Here is an 18866-nt window from a genome sequence, read left to right on the forward strand (position 1 = left end):
ATAGCTGTGGAAGTCTCTCGTCTCCTACCTCAACCGACGTTCTTTACACAGAATTAATTGCAGTGTCAGCAGTTTGCCCCAGCAACAGAAGAAGAGGCATAAAGTAGCTCCTAGTTAGCTTCTGTGTTTGGGAATCTGCATTTTCTGGGGGTATTTGTGTCTGTCAGAGGTGACAGGCTGAGCAGAAGACCAGCTCATGTTCCTTGTCACCTCTGCAGCACTCCAGGATTCTCCTGAGCAAGCTGCTACTCTCTCACTTGTGGGAAGCCTTTGAAATCACATCCACAGCCCAAACAAGTGGGATATTTGTGGTTGGCATTTACAAAGCATTTATCTGCAGAGAGTCGTGGCAGATTGCACCCTGCAGTTACATTTGGTGCTCAGTAAAAGTTCTTGGATGACATAATGTAATTATCCTGGGAAACATTGCTGCTCCATGGCTTACACTGGTGTATCGCTTTAGAAATAGCCTTTCTCTAACCATTTGAGAGCCAAGCTTCCACCTGGACTGGCTTTCTGGTGTTTCTCCAACAATTAGGGCCCACAGGTCTTCATGCATGAAGAATTCTGAGAGTGCCTCCGCATGACATTTCTCCCTTACCTTATGCTGAGCTCTCTCAGCTTGTCTCTGCCAGTGGCTTGTCAGGTGTTGCAGAAGCATGGAAAGGCTTGTTGGGAAAAAACATTGGGGATCTCTAGCCCAGCTTCTCGCTCTAACTGGGAGTATTGCCAAAGATCAGAGGTAATTAGAGATGTTCAAGGACTGAGACTCTTCTGCCCCTTCGAAGCACTCTCCCAGTGCTGCACCACAGTCCTGTTAAAGAAGCTTTTCCTAATGTCCAAACTGAAGCTCCCAGGCTGTGGCTGTTTCACATCTTTTTTTTTTTTTTTTTTTTTTTTTTTAAATGATCTGCCACTCCTGGGAATAGGTCTGCTGCATCATATTTGTAACTGTTTTTCAAGTATTTGCAAGCTGCAGTAATAACAATACAACCCTGGTCTGGATCATGTAAAGCGGAGGTATTTTGAATTTCTCATCAGAATGACCTCTCCCCAGGTTAGCTGAGGACTCAGCATATGGCTCACTCAGTTGGAACTGGGAATCAGAGACACAAATTCCTGGTCTATCTCACTTGAAGGCCTTCTTGGAAAAAAAAGGTGATTATTCCTAGATCAAAAGAATGACAGTTGCTTTGGATATTTCCACAACGTCAATCAGCAGAGAGTGAAGCATTAGATTGTCCCATCCCCAGGGCCTTGTCCTCTGAGCACGGTGCAATCTGTTGCCCAAATTATCTCCTCACCTGGGGATTCCTTTGTGTTCAAAGATTCTCTTGATACTATATTTCTTCAGAAAAAAAGGCTTTAAAGTCCCATTTTGATTCCTTTTAATCTAAATTAAATTCATTTCATTTTGAGATGGGCTCAGTGGAAGGGTCTATTAAAACATTAGGAGCAAAAGAAAACATCTGAATTGCAACTGCTGCATGAAAGCGTGAAGGCTCTTGTCAAAACCTTGATATAAAGGACAATGCTGTGCTTCATTGTCAAAGGGAGATAATTGAAACTAGCATTGAGTCATGTCATCACAGAACTCCAGAACTGAGAGAAAGTTCAGAAGGGGTTGATTTTTGTAGCAAATTATTTTCATTGTTGGAAAAGCTGCTTGAACAGAAATTTGATCTTCCTTTAGAAATACTAAAAGCTTTAGAATACCACACAAACCTACTCCACAAATTGATATTTCAGAGGCTTCCTTTCTCTGTAGTCTTTTTTACATTTCTCTCTGAGTAGAACAGACAGAATTTGGTCTTATTAGGAAAAATTCTTGCATTTAGGGAAAAAAAAGCCACATATATTTTTTGATACTTCTACAGCAACAATGTCGCTGTTGAAATGTTTCCCTTTGAATAAATCTGCCATCATCTTATATGCCGCTTTCTTATTCATCCTCATGAGAAAGAATTACAACAATGCCAGATCATATTTAGTTATAAGACTAACAAAACTTGTGTGTGAGAGTCACTCCTAGATGGTGGAAAAGATCTAAGCATCCCTACCCTGCCAGCTCCCAGAGAGGCAGTGGAGCCTGTGATGGTTAACGGCTGGGAAGCATCTACGAGCACCTCTTGCTCCTTTTTCTTGTAATGCTCCAGGGGATGGGAGAAGATAGGATGTTTTAAGCAGAACATCATCAGCCTACTAGAAGAGATTTGAGATTTATGCATAAGGAGACATGGTGAAAGCAATCTCCTCCGGCCCACCACTTCACACAGCTGGACATCCACTTCTGAGCTGTCCTCTTGTGCAACCAAAGGAAGGAGCAGGCACATCCAGAGAGCAGCTCAGCTCCTTGGGTCTGCCTGTCAGTCTCAGGTGCCTACAAAGGGAGCCCCAAATGCAGATGCTAAGGGGGGTGAAAGGGTGAGACACCTTGGCCTCCACCTCAGGTTCAGTTGCTTCACCCTGAAATACAGTCCTTGTTGCAGGAGCAGTCTCTTTGCCTATGTACGTGTGGGGAGCTCAGCTGGTAGCTGAGGTAAAACCAGTGTTTTCCATCCTCTTTCCAAGTTATGAGCTCAAATGGTTGTGCTCAGAGAAGCACTGGGAGAAAGGATTCAAGCTCTCTTTCCTCTCCAGCATGAAAAGTTTCCCAGAAAAACACTTAAAAAAAAAACTGTATAGTTTCCAGAGAAATAATGAAAGGAATTAAAATTGCACCCTTCCCTGTATGAAAAAAAATATATATTGCTTTGATAATACAAAGTGGGAGGGAAAAAATATTATTTTCATATCTACAAAATATATTTTTCCTACTTTAAAGTAGCACCACCTTTCCAGTTCAAAATTTTCTCCAGTTCAGAACCAATTATGAGGCAACATCTGTTATGTACTTGTTCTCATTCATCCCCACTTTTTTATAATCTCTAGATGAAAAAAAAAACACTAAAAATAATATTTTCTCTCTCTCTCTCTTTTTTTTTTTCTATTTTCCAAAGTATAAGCCCAGTTTCTAGGATCTTGATTTCTGGAAGTAAAGGGAAATCAAGAACCCAACTGAAATCAGAATTTGCTTTTGCTCTTAGTCTTGAGATTCTACTTGAAGAAAATCACAGAAAATGACATATTCTTTGCTATCCACCCTGGTTCTTCCTCCTGACAGCAAGCAGACACCTGGAGTGACTAGTTAACTGTACGCCCTACATTGATCCACTTGGCACTTGAGGGCCTGCTCAAAGCATTGCTCACTCAGGTTTCATATTGATTTCTTTGAGGTGTGTGCAGTCCTCAACTTGTGATGAGTACAGCAAGGACAACCAACTAGAGCACTCCAGCAACAAAGCCCCTGGAAAACATTTTTAGCAACCTCATTTTTTTTTTTTTTTCAGCTGTATTGGCCTACACTATTGACGTGTTTTACATGGCCACATTAAGCTCTGAATAACTAAATTAGAAATAGGCCTTAGCCTGCAACTCATGGCTGGAGTTCCCCAGTTCCTGAGCTTTGACAGATGGATTACATGCTTTGTACGTATGCACAATCTTCTGAGTGAGAATTTGCCAACTCCATACTTCACTCACTCCTGGCCCCTCACAGTTCTGTCCTTACAGCACACCACTTACCAGGAATGGCACTTACTTACTTACTCATCTGAACTCAGAGCATCTGGGAAGAGAAGAGGTTTCTCTCAGAACAGTGCTCATAGAGCAGAACAAGCCTTCCTGAGAACAGAAATGTCCTGTACATGTGGGAGGATCTTGCCATGCACTATCCAAGCTGTCCTTAGATAGCATTTTCCACAAAGCCCCAAGCCCTTTCTGTGCGGTAGAAATTTCCTAATTCAAAGCTCAGGGTACTTCTGAGTCTCCTGACAGTGGCTTGTGCATGGCCCCAAAGACAGCTCTTCACAGAGCTGGGACCCCGTTGTCAACCTGACCCACATTTGAAGTCTCCTCTGGAAAAGCTCTGACTGAGGAACGCACACTCTTTGCAGCGTTGTTTTGGAAATGCTCAGCATAAACACTGAGGGTAAGCGCATCACAGTGGGAGCAGCACAGCCCTGGGTGCCTGATGCCTCCCTTCCAGCCTTCCCTGCTCTGCTCGGCAGACTTGCTTCGTACTGCTCCCAAGACCAGCTGCTAGCAGGGTTGCTCATTTAACTTCTCCCTTTTTCCTAATCAAACTAGAATTTACAGAAAATTGGTCAGCTCTAAAATGATGTTTGTAAGTAGGTTTTTTATATAAGTTTTCTTAGCTTCATTTTAGCAGAAGCATCAGATGTGCATCAGGCACAGAAATACAAATTTCCCTGTCATACATCAGATGCCTGGTGGGAACCTAGGACCCAGCTCACATGCAAATTGTGTTTGTAGTGCCTGTTAGGGCATGCAAAGCCTTTACAGGAGGTGGTAAACTGCTTTTCAATAAAAGTTTAAGAGCATAAACAGTAATAGTAGGCTAAGTAAAGTGAACATTTTTAGAGCAAAACCCTAGCTTGTAGAGAGGCTTGAAATGAACTGACACACGATCACAGGTTTGGTAAAGGCTCATCTATAAAAATACTGTCTTTATAAGTGCCAATCAAAAGTGCTGGAAGTGGATGGTTTCCTCTGCCCTAAATATCAAGGCTTAACTGATAATGAGCAGCGGGCAATGCAGGAGGTTTCCTGGCATGGCGGGAAGTCAGTGACATGTTCCAAGTCCCAGCCCCTTCCACCCTTCTGGCAGACCCAAGATGATTGAAGATGGTTGAAGTTTCTGGGTGTCTGCCTCCACCTCATCTTCTACTGGGGTAATGCTGTTTATATACTTTACAAACCTTGTTCTTCTTTGCTCCTGTGCAGAACAGGCTGTTCCAGGATCCAGTAGTTCAGCAGCATTTAATCCTTTTATCCACAGAAGTTCCCCTACATGGGAACATAGGACATCAGTGATCACAGAAATCCCTTGTTCCGTATAAAAATACAGATTCTTTCAGAAAAAAAAAAATGAAAAAATGAAAAAGAAAAAAAGAAAATAAACAAACCAAAAATACCCCTAAACCCCAGACCCACAACCCTACAAAATAAAATAAATTATTCAGTATCACCAGAAAGACCTAATGACTCCAGGGAGTTTTGTATCACAGCCCATTGTTAGTGTTGTCACTCAGCACCATACTGTGGAAATGTGGATCAGCCAGACTAAATACAAAGGAAAGCATCAAGAATCATTAAAGGTCTGGGCAACACAGCCTACAAGGGAGGACTGAAGAGCTGGGGCCATCGAATCCTAAAAGGAAACCTGAGACTGGACACTGTGGCGGTCTTCACACACATCAGTGTTAGGAGAGGCAGGAGTCCGTTCCAGGAGTGACTGCTGTGGCTGGACTTTCTAGCAAAAAGGTAAAACTGTTTGCGGAAAGGATGCCCCATAGCTTAATCACTGAACACCACACCAGCCTGATGACCCCAACGGAAGCATATATATTATGTTTGCAGAAGTCTTTACAGCAGTCAGGATTGTAAAGAGGCCTGGAGATGACATATGGTAGTGACTTGGAGGGCTGCCCTACCAGCAGAAATACAGTGAAATGTGGCAGCGTTCTGTAACACAGGCAGATAATGAATGAACTTTTAGTGAGTGATTAGACTAATACTCAATCTGGAAAATTATCACGCATCCTTAAGGCTGACTGTTGGGAAGCACAACTGAATTGTCAAGCAACTCTGAATCATGAACACATTTGTAAAACTCATGGAGCTCTTAGAGAGATGATTTGAAAAGAGCTAGAGGGGCAAATTAATTGAATAAACAACACATGGGTAAGCATTAAACCTGAATCAACCCCCAGTTGGTCTGATCTCTGTTGATCCATATGGATACTGTCTAGGCACAGCACTTATCTGGGAGGACAGGATGTGCTCCAGGAGACTCAGAGCCAGAGGCCTACTTTCAGGAGCAGGGAAGCATTGAGGAGACCCTAGGCCAAGCAAACAATTTTGGGAAGAAGTTTTGTGTTCTACTATAATAATTAAGTAGTTGGTACCCGCTGCTGGTACAGACAGCAGCTCCACTGGAGCAGCCAAAATAAAAGAAAAAAAAAAAAGGGAACAGGATTTGGAGTGCCAGAGTAGAAGAAAAAGATCTGTGGAATAGGAAACTGCCACGAATTCTTGTGGATCTTTCAAATCAGTAGATTTGCAGCTAAATGCATTGCCCCAAACAGTCTGTGACCTCAGGCGTTTCTACAGCAGATGTTTATCAGAATGCCACACTTTGTCTAAGTTGGTTTTCAGCATGTGATTTCCTTATAATGAGAGCAAAGGAAGAGAGGTAACCCCTAAGGCCTGGAGCATGACTGGAGGAAAGAGGCTACTTTGGCAGGCTTGTATTCATGCAGTCATGACAATAAAGATGAATCTGCTTTTAGTCATTTTAAAACCTACATTTTTTTCTAAGAGGTGCTGCAATACATGCTTTGCCTACCCAGTTCTGATCATGTCCCAGCCCAGGGTGGTGACTCAGTGCTGTCCCCATTTATGCAGAGACAAAGCTCAGTACCCAGCTGTTTCACAGTCCATCCATGTGGCTCACAGAATCATAGAATCACAGATTTTGTGTTTGAGTTGGAAGGGACCTCAAAGCCCATCTAGTTCCAACCCCCCTGCCATAGGCAGAGATGCCACCCACTAGATCAGGTTGCCCAGGGCCTCATCTAACCTGGTCTTGAACACCTCCAGGGATGGGGCATCCACAGCTTCTCTGGGCAACCTCTTCCAGTACCTCACCACCCTCATCATGAAGAATTTCTTCCAAATATCTAATCTAAAGCTACCGTCTTTTAGCTTAAAGCCATTATGACTTGTTCTATCACTGCACTCCCTCATAGAAGAGTCCCTCTTCTGCTTTCTTGTAGCCCCCTTTAGGTATTGGAAGGCCTCTATCAGGTCTCCCTGGAGCCTCCTCTTCTGCAGGCTGAACATCTCCAACTCCCTCATCCTGTCTTCATAGGAGAGGTGCTCCTTTGATCACACTCGTGGCATCCTCTGGACTTGCTCTGACAGGTCCATGCCCTTCTTGTGCTGGGGGCCCCAGAGCTGAACACAGGGCTCCAGGTGGGGTCTCATGAGAGCAGAGCAGAGGGAGACAATCACTTCCCTTGCCCTGCTGGCCACGCTGCTTTTGGTCCAGACCAGGATACGGTTGGCTTTTTGATCTGCAAGCACACATTGCTGGCTCATGTTGAGCTTCCCATCCACCAACACCTCCAGGTCCTTCTCCTCTGGACTGCTCTCAATCCTTTCTTCACCCAGCCTGTATTTGTGCTTGGGATTGCCCTGGCCCAGATGCAGGGCCTTGCACTTGGCTTTGTTGAACCTCATGAGGTTCACACAGGCCCACCTCTCAGCCTGTCTGGGTCCCTCTGGATGGCATCCCTTCCCTGCAGCATGTTGACCACACCTCACAGCTTGGTGTCATTGGCAGACTTGCTGAGGGTGCACTCGATCTCACTGTCCATGTCACCAACAAAAATATTAAACAGTGCTGGTCCCAATCCTGACCCCTGAGGAACACCACTCATTGCTGATTTTCACCAGGACATTGAGCCGTTGACCACAACCCTTTGAGTGCAACCATGCAGCTGACTCCTTATCCAGTGAGTGGTCCATCCATCAAATCCATGTCTTTCCAATTTAGAGACAAGGATATCATGGGGGAGAGTGTCAAATGCTTGACACTGTCGTGAGAGTGACAATGTCATGGAGAAGAAAAATTTCAGAGACGCTATGAGAGATGCAATGTCTGTTTCTCTCCCATTCCTGCTGAGCTTCTTGACTGTGCTGCACAAATGGTCACCCCTGTGCGGTCCTGGAGCTGGCACTCAGCCTGATCTGGTGCTCAGCAGAGGGAGCAGGACTACAGGGACTGACAAAGATGGGTGCACTTGTCTCCAGCTATGCAAGCACCAGATATGCCTCCAGTGGTTTAATTCATGCCAGCTGTGGGCTTTAAAGCTTTCATACTGCCTGGCTAGGAAAGGGAGTTAATACTGATTTCCAGGAAGACACCAAACCATCAGTAGAGCCCTTTCAAATCCATAAAGGCTGCTGAAGCCTCTGCCTGCAATAATTTGACTGGCTGTGCCCTTCACCATGCTGTGTCCACAGCGTGGACATACAGCTGGCACAAAGAGCATCCTGGCTGTTGGACTCCATTTTGTCCAGCTGATCATGTCACCGTGGGTCTCAGCTGGAAGGGGCGTCGGAGCATCACTTGGAGGAGGCACCAAGAGAAACCACCTTCCTGATCCACTAGTATGGGCAGAGCTGTCCCTTGCGTGACCCCGCTGCGCTGCAGTTGTGTCCCTCCTCCCTCTCTTCAACTCATGCAACGAGAGAACAGCTGTGTTTTCATGCCATCTCTTGGGGCTCTTCCATATCTCGACGAATATTGTCGCAGAGAGACACATTAGTTTGTTTACAGCATTCTGTTTACCGAATATGTTCTCTATTTAGTTTTTTTATTATGATATTTTATTTTTATTGCTCTCCGCATGATCTGTTTGTTTGCATTAACTTGATTCTAAGGTTTCATAATCTGATTATGGGGAGCAGGGCTCAGAAGGAAGTTATAAAACATGCACACTGTAGCAATATACCTGCATTACTGAGCACCAGCTGTGTTTGTTCCCTGAGCTTCAGCGTCTTTCTTTCCTAAGCTCTTTCTTGGACAGTAAAAATTCCTAATAAACCTATGGGCAGATGGACATTAAGAGGGGCAAGAACGCAATGCATGCAGGACTTACAAGTCTGAAGACTTGTTCCTTATCTTCCAAGGTGCTTTGTGGCTGTGCCATGTGACCCAGGGCCTGCCTGTCCATGAGCGGGCAGGGACAACAAATCCATGTGTCTGAGCCAGAGGGGAGCTGGTGTAAATGGGTCTGTCTGGCTGTGAATGCTGCTGTCTGTTTCTGTTTAGAAGGAAATCAGTTTTATACTCCATAAGATCATAATACGGTCTTACAGAGATAGCATACTTTGTTGAGTTGTCATACTGTTTTCACCTCTGCTCAGTTACGCTGGGTCAATGTGTGCTTGTCCCATGATCTTGTCCTTGTGCTGTGCATAACACGTAATAAGAGTTTTGGTTTTTGTTTTGTTTTGTGTTATTTTGTTTGTTTGTTTTCAGTAGTTCCATAGCATTACTTTATGCCTTCTATTTTATTGTAGGAGGAGGCTTCGATATCTAATCGAACCTCTGGTTCAGAAATCCCCCAGCTGTTGGTTGTCAGAAACAGAGAGGGTATCACAAATGACTGTGATCTGTGCTTGTTGTGCTTCTTGTACTTCTTTGAGTTCTTGCTTAGGGAAATAAGATTCTGGACTGGGTTATCTTAGGTCATCTTAGTGACTATCTGCTGCTCATATGAGGGCCAACATTTTTACTAAGCCCTGGCCAAAAAGAGACAGCACAGAGGAAGGTATTTGCATCTTTCATTTGTGCATCTCTTTTTACTTGCAGCAACTTTCCTTTGCCTAATTGGATACAAGCAGGTAAAGAGCTCAATAATTCTCTTTTTCACTCATGCCAGCAACTGGCAAATTGCAGGAAAGATTAGTCTGTAGCCAGATGTTAGCTGGGAAATAAATTTGCCCTTGAGCAAGGGAACTTCTAGCTATTATGTTCAATACTGAACATGCATCAGAATGATGCATGAAATAATATAATTAGGTCCGTTTCTGGCAAATTTCTCAGAAAAAGTCAAGGGAGGGGATGACCAAGAGCTCAAATGTCCCAAGGCTTTTTATTACAAATAGCAAGACTTGCAAATTTCCAGATGCACCTTGTGAAATTAGCTGTCTTGGGGCCAACCAGTTCAGGGCCTCATCCTCCATCTTTTGAAGAATTTCAAAGGGCTGTAGATGCCTGAAGAAGTAGCTACATGGGGAAGTTCCTGTAACCTTAAAAGTCTCCATAAACCAGAAAACTACCTAGCAGAGATCATCAGCAACAGAACATCCTGGTTAAGCTGTGGGTGGTTTGTTTTTTGTTGGTTGGTTGGTTTGCTTTGCGCTTTTTTTTTTTTTTTTTTTAATTTTTTGAGCTTCAGGAACTTTTGTTGAAGTATCTGCTTTGCACCCCAGAAGATACCTGTCAACATCTTGCAGGCATAACACTTGCTCTCACCAAGAAAACCCAGAGGGGAAGACTATTAATTTTGGATGAAGGGAGCTCTCCAAAACCATGTAGTTCAGAAAGCTAAAGAGTACTGGTTATAGTGCTGTGTATTGCTCATGCCTGGACTGATGGATATTACAATAACACAGACTTCCTGCAGCTGATGCACAGGCTGGTTTAAGCACCTGCTGTCCTGTAGAATGCTGGTAAGTTAAGGAACATTATGGTTAGTCCACCCTAAATCTTCTGTCTTCTCCCAAAAAGAGTTGCTTAAAAAGCTGTACTGTAAAAGACACTGCATCTAATGGAAAATAAAGAGAAAAGGAAGAGCAAGTTGGCTAGAGACTGGAGCAGGGGCCCAGAGAAGCTGTGGGAGTCTCCATCCTTGGTGACAATACTGACTGGACAAGACCCTGAGCAACACAAGGTGACTTTGAAGACGGCCATTCTCTGAGTGGCAGGTTGGACCAGGCAACCTCCAGAAGTCCCTTCTAACATGAATTATTCTGTGATTTTTATGAAAAGCAAAAATCACACCATACAGCAAGGCATCCCACTATAGCACTAGAGGCAAAATTTTTGCTGCATTTTTCATAAGATCACCAACCTGCTTCTGTGGAGTTGGAGAAAAAGACCCACAAATGTGTTGTGAAAACAGAAGCATGCACAGAAGGGATGCTGCTGCCTGCTGGAGGAGGCATGAGCTGATCAAGGCAGCCAGCTTTGCCAGCCAGTTCTGAAAGTCATTCCTTTCCTGTTCATCCAACAGAGCAAAAAGGACATCCATGTAGCTCAACTCTGCAAATCTTTCTGAACCACAGAGCTGCATATCCTGCCTCCGTTCTCATTTTCCTTTTGATTGCTTAAATCTCAGTTAATAGCAAAGACACGTGCTTTCAGCAGAGGACAAACAAACAAGTTTCAATGCCAGCTTGCCTGGTGTCAACAGCAGCTGCTGGTCAGAAAGGAGAGCCCAAGCTCAATCCTCTTTGCTTCTCTACTAGAGGACATAATTAGGCATTTCCTTCTTTCTGGGCACTGGATAACAATGCTAAATCAGTTCTTTGATTCTGGGTATGAACATCAGCTTCTAAACATTAACTTCTTCAGCATCTCAGAAAGCAGTACTCTGTCTTTCTTAGCTGGTGTATCACAGCCTTTTCTCCTCTGTGCTAAGGTAGTGACTGGGGAAGTCTGATGAACTTCAAGTCTTGTCAGAAAATCCTGCCCAAGTCTGCAAAAAGGGCAGAGACCAAACCTCATTTTTTCTTAATTTTCTAGGAGAGAATACTGAACCATTGCAAAGAAGAGCTTTTTGTTAGGAATCACTTTCTGAAAATATGTTTTTCAGGGAATTTTAAACACTATTCAAATTTGTATATTTTTAGAAATTTATCAGTCTTTTTTATTCCAGTTTGCTGTCTTGTAACAAAACATCTACGCTTCTTACTTTGAAGCAGAAAATAGGATTTTTCACAATTTTGTGCAATAATCATGATAAGATTGATGTAAAAATAAGGTGGCACATGTGATGAGCAGAGCAACGAGGTCTCTTTTGAACCCTGCAAAATGGAAACAGAGTTATCATTTCATATTTCTTGGATGAAATGCTTTTTTGATGTTTATCAGGCAAGTGATGGCAGGTGGATCCAGAGTAGTCAGACTATTATTTGGAATGCTGAATACAAAAATAAAGGCTGCCAGTTTTTGATGTCCTCTGCATGGTGGTGTGCAAGACAATGCAAATGAGTTGCAAGTGCTGCTCTGTTTGTGTGTGTGCTGGGGATCAGAGGGACACAGGCAGCCCTGGGAACAGACTGAAAGCAGAATCAGTAGCAGGGAAGCATCCATCAGTGGGAACATTTCCAGCAGGATCATCTAATTTTTAGCAAATACACCCAGGCAGCCCATCTGAAATGACACCCCATATCTGGTCTGATACTTTCTCAGTGTTTCCACATTTGAGGTACTGGTCTGAAATATTTTCAACACTCAGCCTTCCCTTCAGCTTTCCACACAGCTCTCTATTGATAACATCTGCAACAGAGAAAGGTTGTTGTCTCTGGGCAGCTCTGTTCTTTACACCTTCCAGGTGGCAACAGCAAAGAGCAGGGAAGCACTGCAGGTGAAGGTCTCTGCAGTGTTCACCTGCCTTAACCCAGCACGCTAGTGGGGCACCGTGCTGGCCACCACAGTGTCCTCATCCCTTTACGCACCTATTATAAAGAGCTCTGTCTTGTGTTATCTGCACCAAAAGCTGAACTTGCCCCACCTGGGCTATGGTTGTGGTTTTAGATGGCTTCTTCCATGCTGTGTTGGGCTTGTGTACCACAGGTTTGAATCAAGAAGACACATCCTACTGCACACTAAAACTCTTCAAACAGATGTTACCTGAGGATTAACAGCCCTCCTACTTCTATCTCTGCTATAGTTGCTGATAAGTCTTTCTTGATAATCTTTAAAATGAGGAGATCAAATACATACAAATGCATATGACATATTGTACAATAGCCACCTTGTAACCTTCAGCACTAAGTGTGGGTTCAGCTGATGGGGAATTGTGCTATTTGCAAGCAGTTTTGCTTATTTATTCTGGTCTTCTTGGGAGCAGAAAAGGAGGAAGAAGGTGTTGACCATTACTGGAAAGCACTTTAAGCTACTGCCACAACTGAGCCCAGTCCTGGGCTCTGTTGAGACCTTTTTGGTCAGCTCCTTAGGTCAGAAGTGCTTGTTGACCAGCTTTCTTTTCAGACCCAAACAAGTTATCTGGTTTTATTGTCAAGTTTCAGTAACAAGCTCTCTGGCCTTATGGGCTGGAACTTTCTTGAAGGCAGCTCAAAACAGAGCAAGACCCACTGTCAGCAGGAAAACTAAAAGACACTAAAAGACACACTTTTCTTTTTTTTTTTTTTTTTTTTTTTTAACGAAACAGTACCATTCCTCTTCTGCACACTTGGGTTCATTAAACAGGACACAGGACACTTTTCAGAAGTGCCACTCTATCTATTTTCAAAAATGCATGCAGCAAAAATCACTTTTTTCTTCTCCTCCTCTATCAGAAAAATGAAAAAAATATATACATTCTTGCATTTCTGCTTAGCCTGGAGAATTTCCTTAGGCAAATCTAGATAATTTGAGCCACAATGTTGTGTCCTAATGAGGCATCAAAGTAGGATGGATGTGAAAGTACCTTGCTGCAAGTGGCCACCAGTTGTGTGGCATTTCTCTGGATATTATTCTCACCATGGAGAACAGATATGAATCACTGACTTACAGCCAGGCACACAATCTCATTGTCTAACCACTAGATTTCCCCCCGCCCTACTTTGCAGATGTCTTATGACTGGCATTTTCCTCTTGCAAATTTCAGATACTTGGGGAAGTTTCCTGAAGGCTGTGGTGGCTAACTGAACCCTGACAGCAGTGCTTTCTAATGCCTAGACAGTCATCTTCATTAGGCCTGATTTCTTTTAAAAAAATCTTCATATCTGCTGCTACTGCAGTGAATTTCATTGTTTACACGGTTTTGTTCCTTTCTTACCTGCACATATATTCTCCTTAATGAAGACAATCACTGTCTTTACATCAGAATGTTGCAGCACTGAGTTTGTTATGTGATACTTTGCCTGTGATTGTTTTTTGGACCCGCTGAGAGTGTCTTTGTTGTTTTATGGATTATATATCCTGAGCATATTTCTCCATATTTTCACTACTGTTTCTATTGCATTCATAGAACAATGCTTTTTCCTTCACCTCTCCAAGAACATCTTTACATTCCCATGGGCAGTGCTTAATGAAAGACTTTGTAGCTTAATTTAGTGCCAACAATATTTGTCTTAAGGTTTTGAAGGTAGTGAGATCGAATCCAGAAGGAGTTCTATTTTTATTAAAAAATAACTCTGGTTTCTTATTCTCTGCATGTCTAATGGATCACAACAGTAGCACTTAATTATCTTTATCTACCCCTTTACTGTCTTCTTAGAATTATTTAAATTGCTCACACTCAAGATGCAAAACTTAATCTTCAGCAGGTGCTTGATCTTTCAACCCTTATTTATGTGAGAAGCTCTGCCGCAATCAGTGTCTCTAGAATCTGTCTAGCAGTGGGTTTCACTTTCTCTGCATGTAATCAGCTCCCTGATGGTGCAGGGGTAGCACTGGGGCTTTGCACACCCTGCTCTGCATTGATATTATTCAAGGAAATAGCGGAGGACTGAAATATGTGGTCGAAGGGCTGTGATACATGAGTGCTCAGACAGGATGATCCTTTCTGTTTCTTCATTTGAGGATGCATTTTTCTGGCTGGACAGTCCGAAGTCAGAGTAGTAGGTGAAGCTTTCTCCTGCACCCACTTGTGGCACAGGCAATGGATTGTGCTGCTTCAAGAGGAGGTAATTTTTCAGCTGAGTATGTGTTTTGTCTCCTTCTGAGGTTTCACTTCTGTAGTTACAGGCTTGTACATCCTTGCAAGGAGAATAATACATAACCACAGGTGCTTATTGACTGGGGCACTATTGAGTTACAAATAGACTCGTCTGTGCCTTGGACAGAGTAGGCGCAGGAGAGGGGAATGAATTATTGATAAGGGCTGTGGTGTAATGAAGGAGAGTGGAGATGGCCCCTCTGACTCACACTCCGGCTCTCCTGCTGCAGCTAAAACACATCAAAAGGATGAACAGAGATGCTGCCTCTTGCATGCAAGTGCCAATGGCAGTGATAGGATTGCAGAGGCAGAAGGAAGCACTGGGCTTAATTATCAGGCACGGAATCCCAGAGTCATTAAAGGAGGATGAGGTTAATCTTCTGGTTCGTCTGAGCTTAACAAGGCCTGCCAGGATCTTGCCCGGATCTCAGCACTTTTCCAGTGAAAGCAGAAATATTCATGAAATGCCAGGGCTGGTGATGGGAAATGAACTTTGCCTGCAAGTGCTCCCTAAGCAACAATCAGGGCTTAAAAGGGTTATTGACCTGAAGGAAGGAGAGATGATTTGTGAGTGATCAGGAAAATCAATGAGCTACAAATTATTTCAGACCAAATGTCCTCTGCAGATGACTCATGGCCCAACCCTGACACCCCAGAATGGGGGGGGGGGGGGGGGGGGTGTCTCTTTTTTGGATGTGTCCCTGCAGCCTTCGACCTGCAAACCTGTCCAACAACACAACTGTACAAAGGGTCATGCTAATCTGTGCTCACTGTCGCTTTTGTTCATCGGAGTTAGATACACAAGACTCTGATGGAGCATGGGTTGAAGAATTAGTCCTTTATGAAAAGGACACTTTGCAAATTGTTGGTTGTGGATTTCAAACATAGCCCTTAGCCTTTTCTCCTGTCTCGACTGTAAGTTGCATAAATTATCCAGTTGTTTCTGGGTGTCAAACTTTGTCTGGCTTCACAGGAATATTTTGCAACCTCACGATAAAAAAGATAATAAATCAGTTCCCTTCCCATTGGAGCCTGTGTAATTCTGTGCAGGGTGGAGTGCAGTTTTACACAAGCAGTTTTCAGCTCATGGCTGTGTCTAAAAGGCAAGATGTAGAATGATATTCTTATGACATACTCAAAAATATTTAAATAAATGTAGTGTTTTCATTATAGCAATAAACAGCTTGTGTGATTCCTAAAATACTGGCATTTCATCTTCCTGAGACCAAGAAATAACAGGAAAAAATCAGATCCTAATCCTAATGCAGTAAAAATTCTTGCAGCTTGTTTCCATAGGAAAGACTCAGCTAAAATTTGCTTCCTTCAGTTATTTTTTTCCTATCACTTCTCTTCTGCTGATGGAAAATATCAAATCCTTCCTTTGATAGCTATCAGATAGCCTTGATAGCTTTGGAAGATTTTAAAGTGAAGATGTAGGGTTAATTCCAGCTAAATTTAAATATGTTCTGATATAAAATGTAATCTCCTCTCATCATCAGCTCTCATAAATGCTACTTTGCTAAAATGCCCAGTTTCCATGCTATGCTTTGACATACAGCTTATCCATTCACCACTCATTTTTTGATTGGTAGTAAAGGCTTTTAGTAAGGATGACAGAAATGTTTTATCCACCACCATAAACATGGTTTTATTAAAAAGAAAAAAAAAAAAAAAGGAAAAAAAAGGAAAAGAAAAGGAAGGAATGAGAAAAATGTAGGTCCCCAGTCCTGTTTTCATAACTTATTGGGAATGACTTTATAGCTGAATCAGCTGCTGAGTTGCCATCTTTTTATCTAGTAGGATGCAAATTTAAGTGTTTCTGGGCTGTAACTGCGATATGTGCAGGCTCTGGGGTACCCACAATTACTGTCTGAAGGCTTAGTGCTGTGGGAGAGAAATAGGCAGTGTATTGCATTCATCCTACCAGTATGGATGTTTACAGACAATGCAGGAGCAGTCCTGCTGCCTCTTATTCCAACACTCTTTGTAATGTACAACATTTATCTTTCTGGACTCCTCTCTCTCATGTGCACCAAAAAAAAAAAAAAAAAAAAAAAAAAAAAAAAAAAAAAGCTCTGCTATGAATGAGCTCTTGCAGAACCAAAGTGAAGCTAAATGAGCTCTCGCAGCAAGAGGTCCTGGCCCCTTTGACTTCCATGGAAACTTCCAAAAGCCAAGGGACATGGGATTACACTTATTTCAGGACCAGTCACTGCCAGAGCAACCTCAAGGTTCTGCTGAGGTTTTTCCAGCATTCCCTATGTCAAGTCTTGGTGAAAACTTTTCAGAGGGACTCAACCACCCAGACGTCTGCTGGAAGAGCTACACAGCAGGCTGTAAGCAATCCAGGGGACTCCTCTAGTGCACTGAAGATAACTTCCTGATCCGGGTATTAGACAAACCAACCAGAGGAGAAGAGGTGCGTACCAATGCAGACAAACTCATCAAATAGGTTAAGACTAGAGGCAGTCTGGGCTGCAGTGCACCCTGGCTGAGTCTGTGATCTCGAGGAACACGGGCCTGGCAAAGAGCAAAGTCAGGACCCTGAACATCCAAAGAGCGAACTTCAAGCTATTTAAAGACCTAGTAGCTGAGATCCCCTTGAGCCCTGTCCTTAGGGACAAAGGAGCTGAGCAGAGCTGGTAACTCTTTAAGGACACTTTTCTTAGAGCACAAGAACTCTTTCATACCCATGTGTAAGAAAGCAAGCAGGGAAGGCAGGAAAACAGCATGGCCAAACAAGGACCTGTTGGTCAAACTGAGGCACAAGAAGGAAATGCACAGGCAGTGGAAGCAGGGACACGTGGCCTGGGAAGAGTACAGGGATGCTTTCCAGGTTTGCAGGGATGGGATCAGGAAAACCAAGGCATGGATGGAACTGAGCCTGGCAAGGCATGCAAGGAATAACAAGAAGGGATTCTATAGGTAGGTTGCTCAGAAAAAGAAGGCCAAGGAGAGTGTCCCCTCTCTGATGGATGTGAAGGGTGGACTGGTAACAACAGACATGGAGAAGGCTGAGACACTCAACAACATCTTTGCCTCTGTCTTCGCTGCCATTCAGGCTTCCCACATCTCTTGTTTCCCTGAACCCATAGATGGAGGCTGGGAAGAAAAGTCCCACCCACTGTAAGTGAAGAGCAGGTTCGAGACCACCTGATGAAACTAAACATGTACAAGTCTATGGGGCCTGATGGCATGCATCCCAGGGTCCTGCAGGAACTGGCTGATAGAGTTTCCAAGCCTCCCTCCATCATATTTGAAAAGTCCTGGCAGTCAGGTGAAGTCCCCGGTGACCTCATGTTGAGGCACGTGCAGGAAAAGGATGTGATCCAGGACAGCCAGCATGGCTTCACCAAGGGCAAATTGTGCCTGACCAATCTGGTGGCCTTCTAGGATGGAGTGACTGAATCAGTTGACAAGAGAAGACCGACCAATGTCATCTACCTGGGAGTCTGCAAGGCCTTTGACACAGTCCCACAGAACATCCTTATCTCCAAATTGGAGCGATATGGATTTGAAGGGCATACTGTCATATAAAGTGTATAAGGAACTGGCTAGATGGCCACAGCCAGAGTTGCAATCAATGGCTTCTTGTCCAGGTGGAGGCTGGTAATGAGTGGTGTACCTCAGGGGTCTGTCCTGGGACTGGTGCTGTTTAATATCTTTATCAATGACATAGACGGGGGATCAAGTGCACCCTCAGCAAGTTTGCAGAAGACACCAAGCTGAGTGGTGCATTTGAGACAACGGAAGGAAGGGATGCCATCCAAAGGGACCTGGACAAGCTTCAGATTTGGACTCACACAAACTTAATAAGGTTCAACAAGTCTAAATGCAAGGTGCTGCGCCTAGGTCAGGGCAATCACTGATATGAGTACAGACTGGGAGAAGAAACTGAGAGCAGCCCTGCAGAGAAGGACTTGGGGGTTCTGGTGGCCGAGAAGCTTGACGTGAGCCAGCAGTGTGCACTTGCAGCCCAGAAGGCCAAATGCACCCTGGGCTGTATTAAAAGAGGAGTGGGCAGCAGGTGGAAGGAGGTGATTGTCCCCCTCTGCTCTGCCTTTGTGAGGCTCCACCTGGAGTATCGAGTCCAGGTCTGGGGCCCCAGCACAAGAAGATGTTGATCTGTTAGAACAGGTCCAGAGGATGGCCATGAGGATGCTTAGAAGGCTGGAGCGCCTCTCCTATGAAGAAAGGCTGAGAGAGCTGGGGACATTCAGCCTGGAGAAGAGAAGGCTCCAATGAGACCTCATTGTGACTTTTCTGTACTTAAAGGCAGCT

The sequence above is a fragment of the Anser cygnoides genome, chromosome 17 (genome assembly GCF_040182565.1).
Source record: "Anser cygnoides isolate HZ-2024a breed goose chromosome 17, Taihu_goose_T2T_genome, whole genome shotgun sequence".
NCBI classification, from domain to species: domain Eukaryota; kingdom Metazoa; phylum Chordata; class Aves; order Anseriformes; family Anatidae; genus Anser; species Anser cygnoides.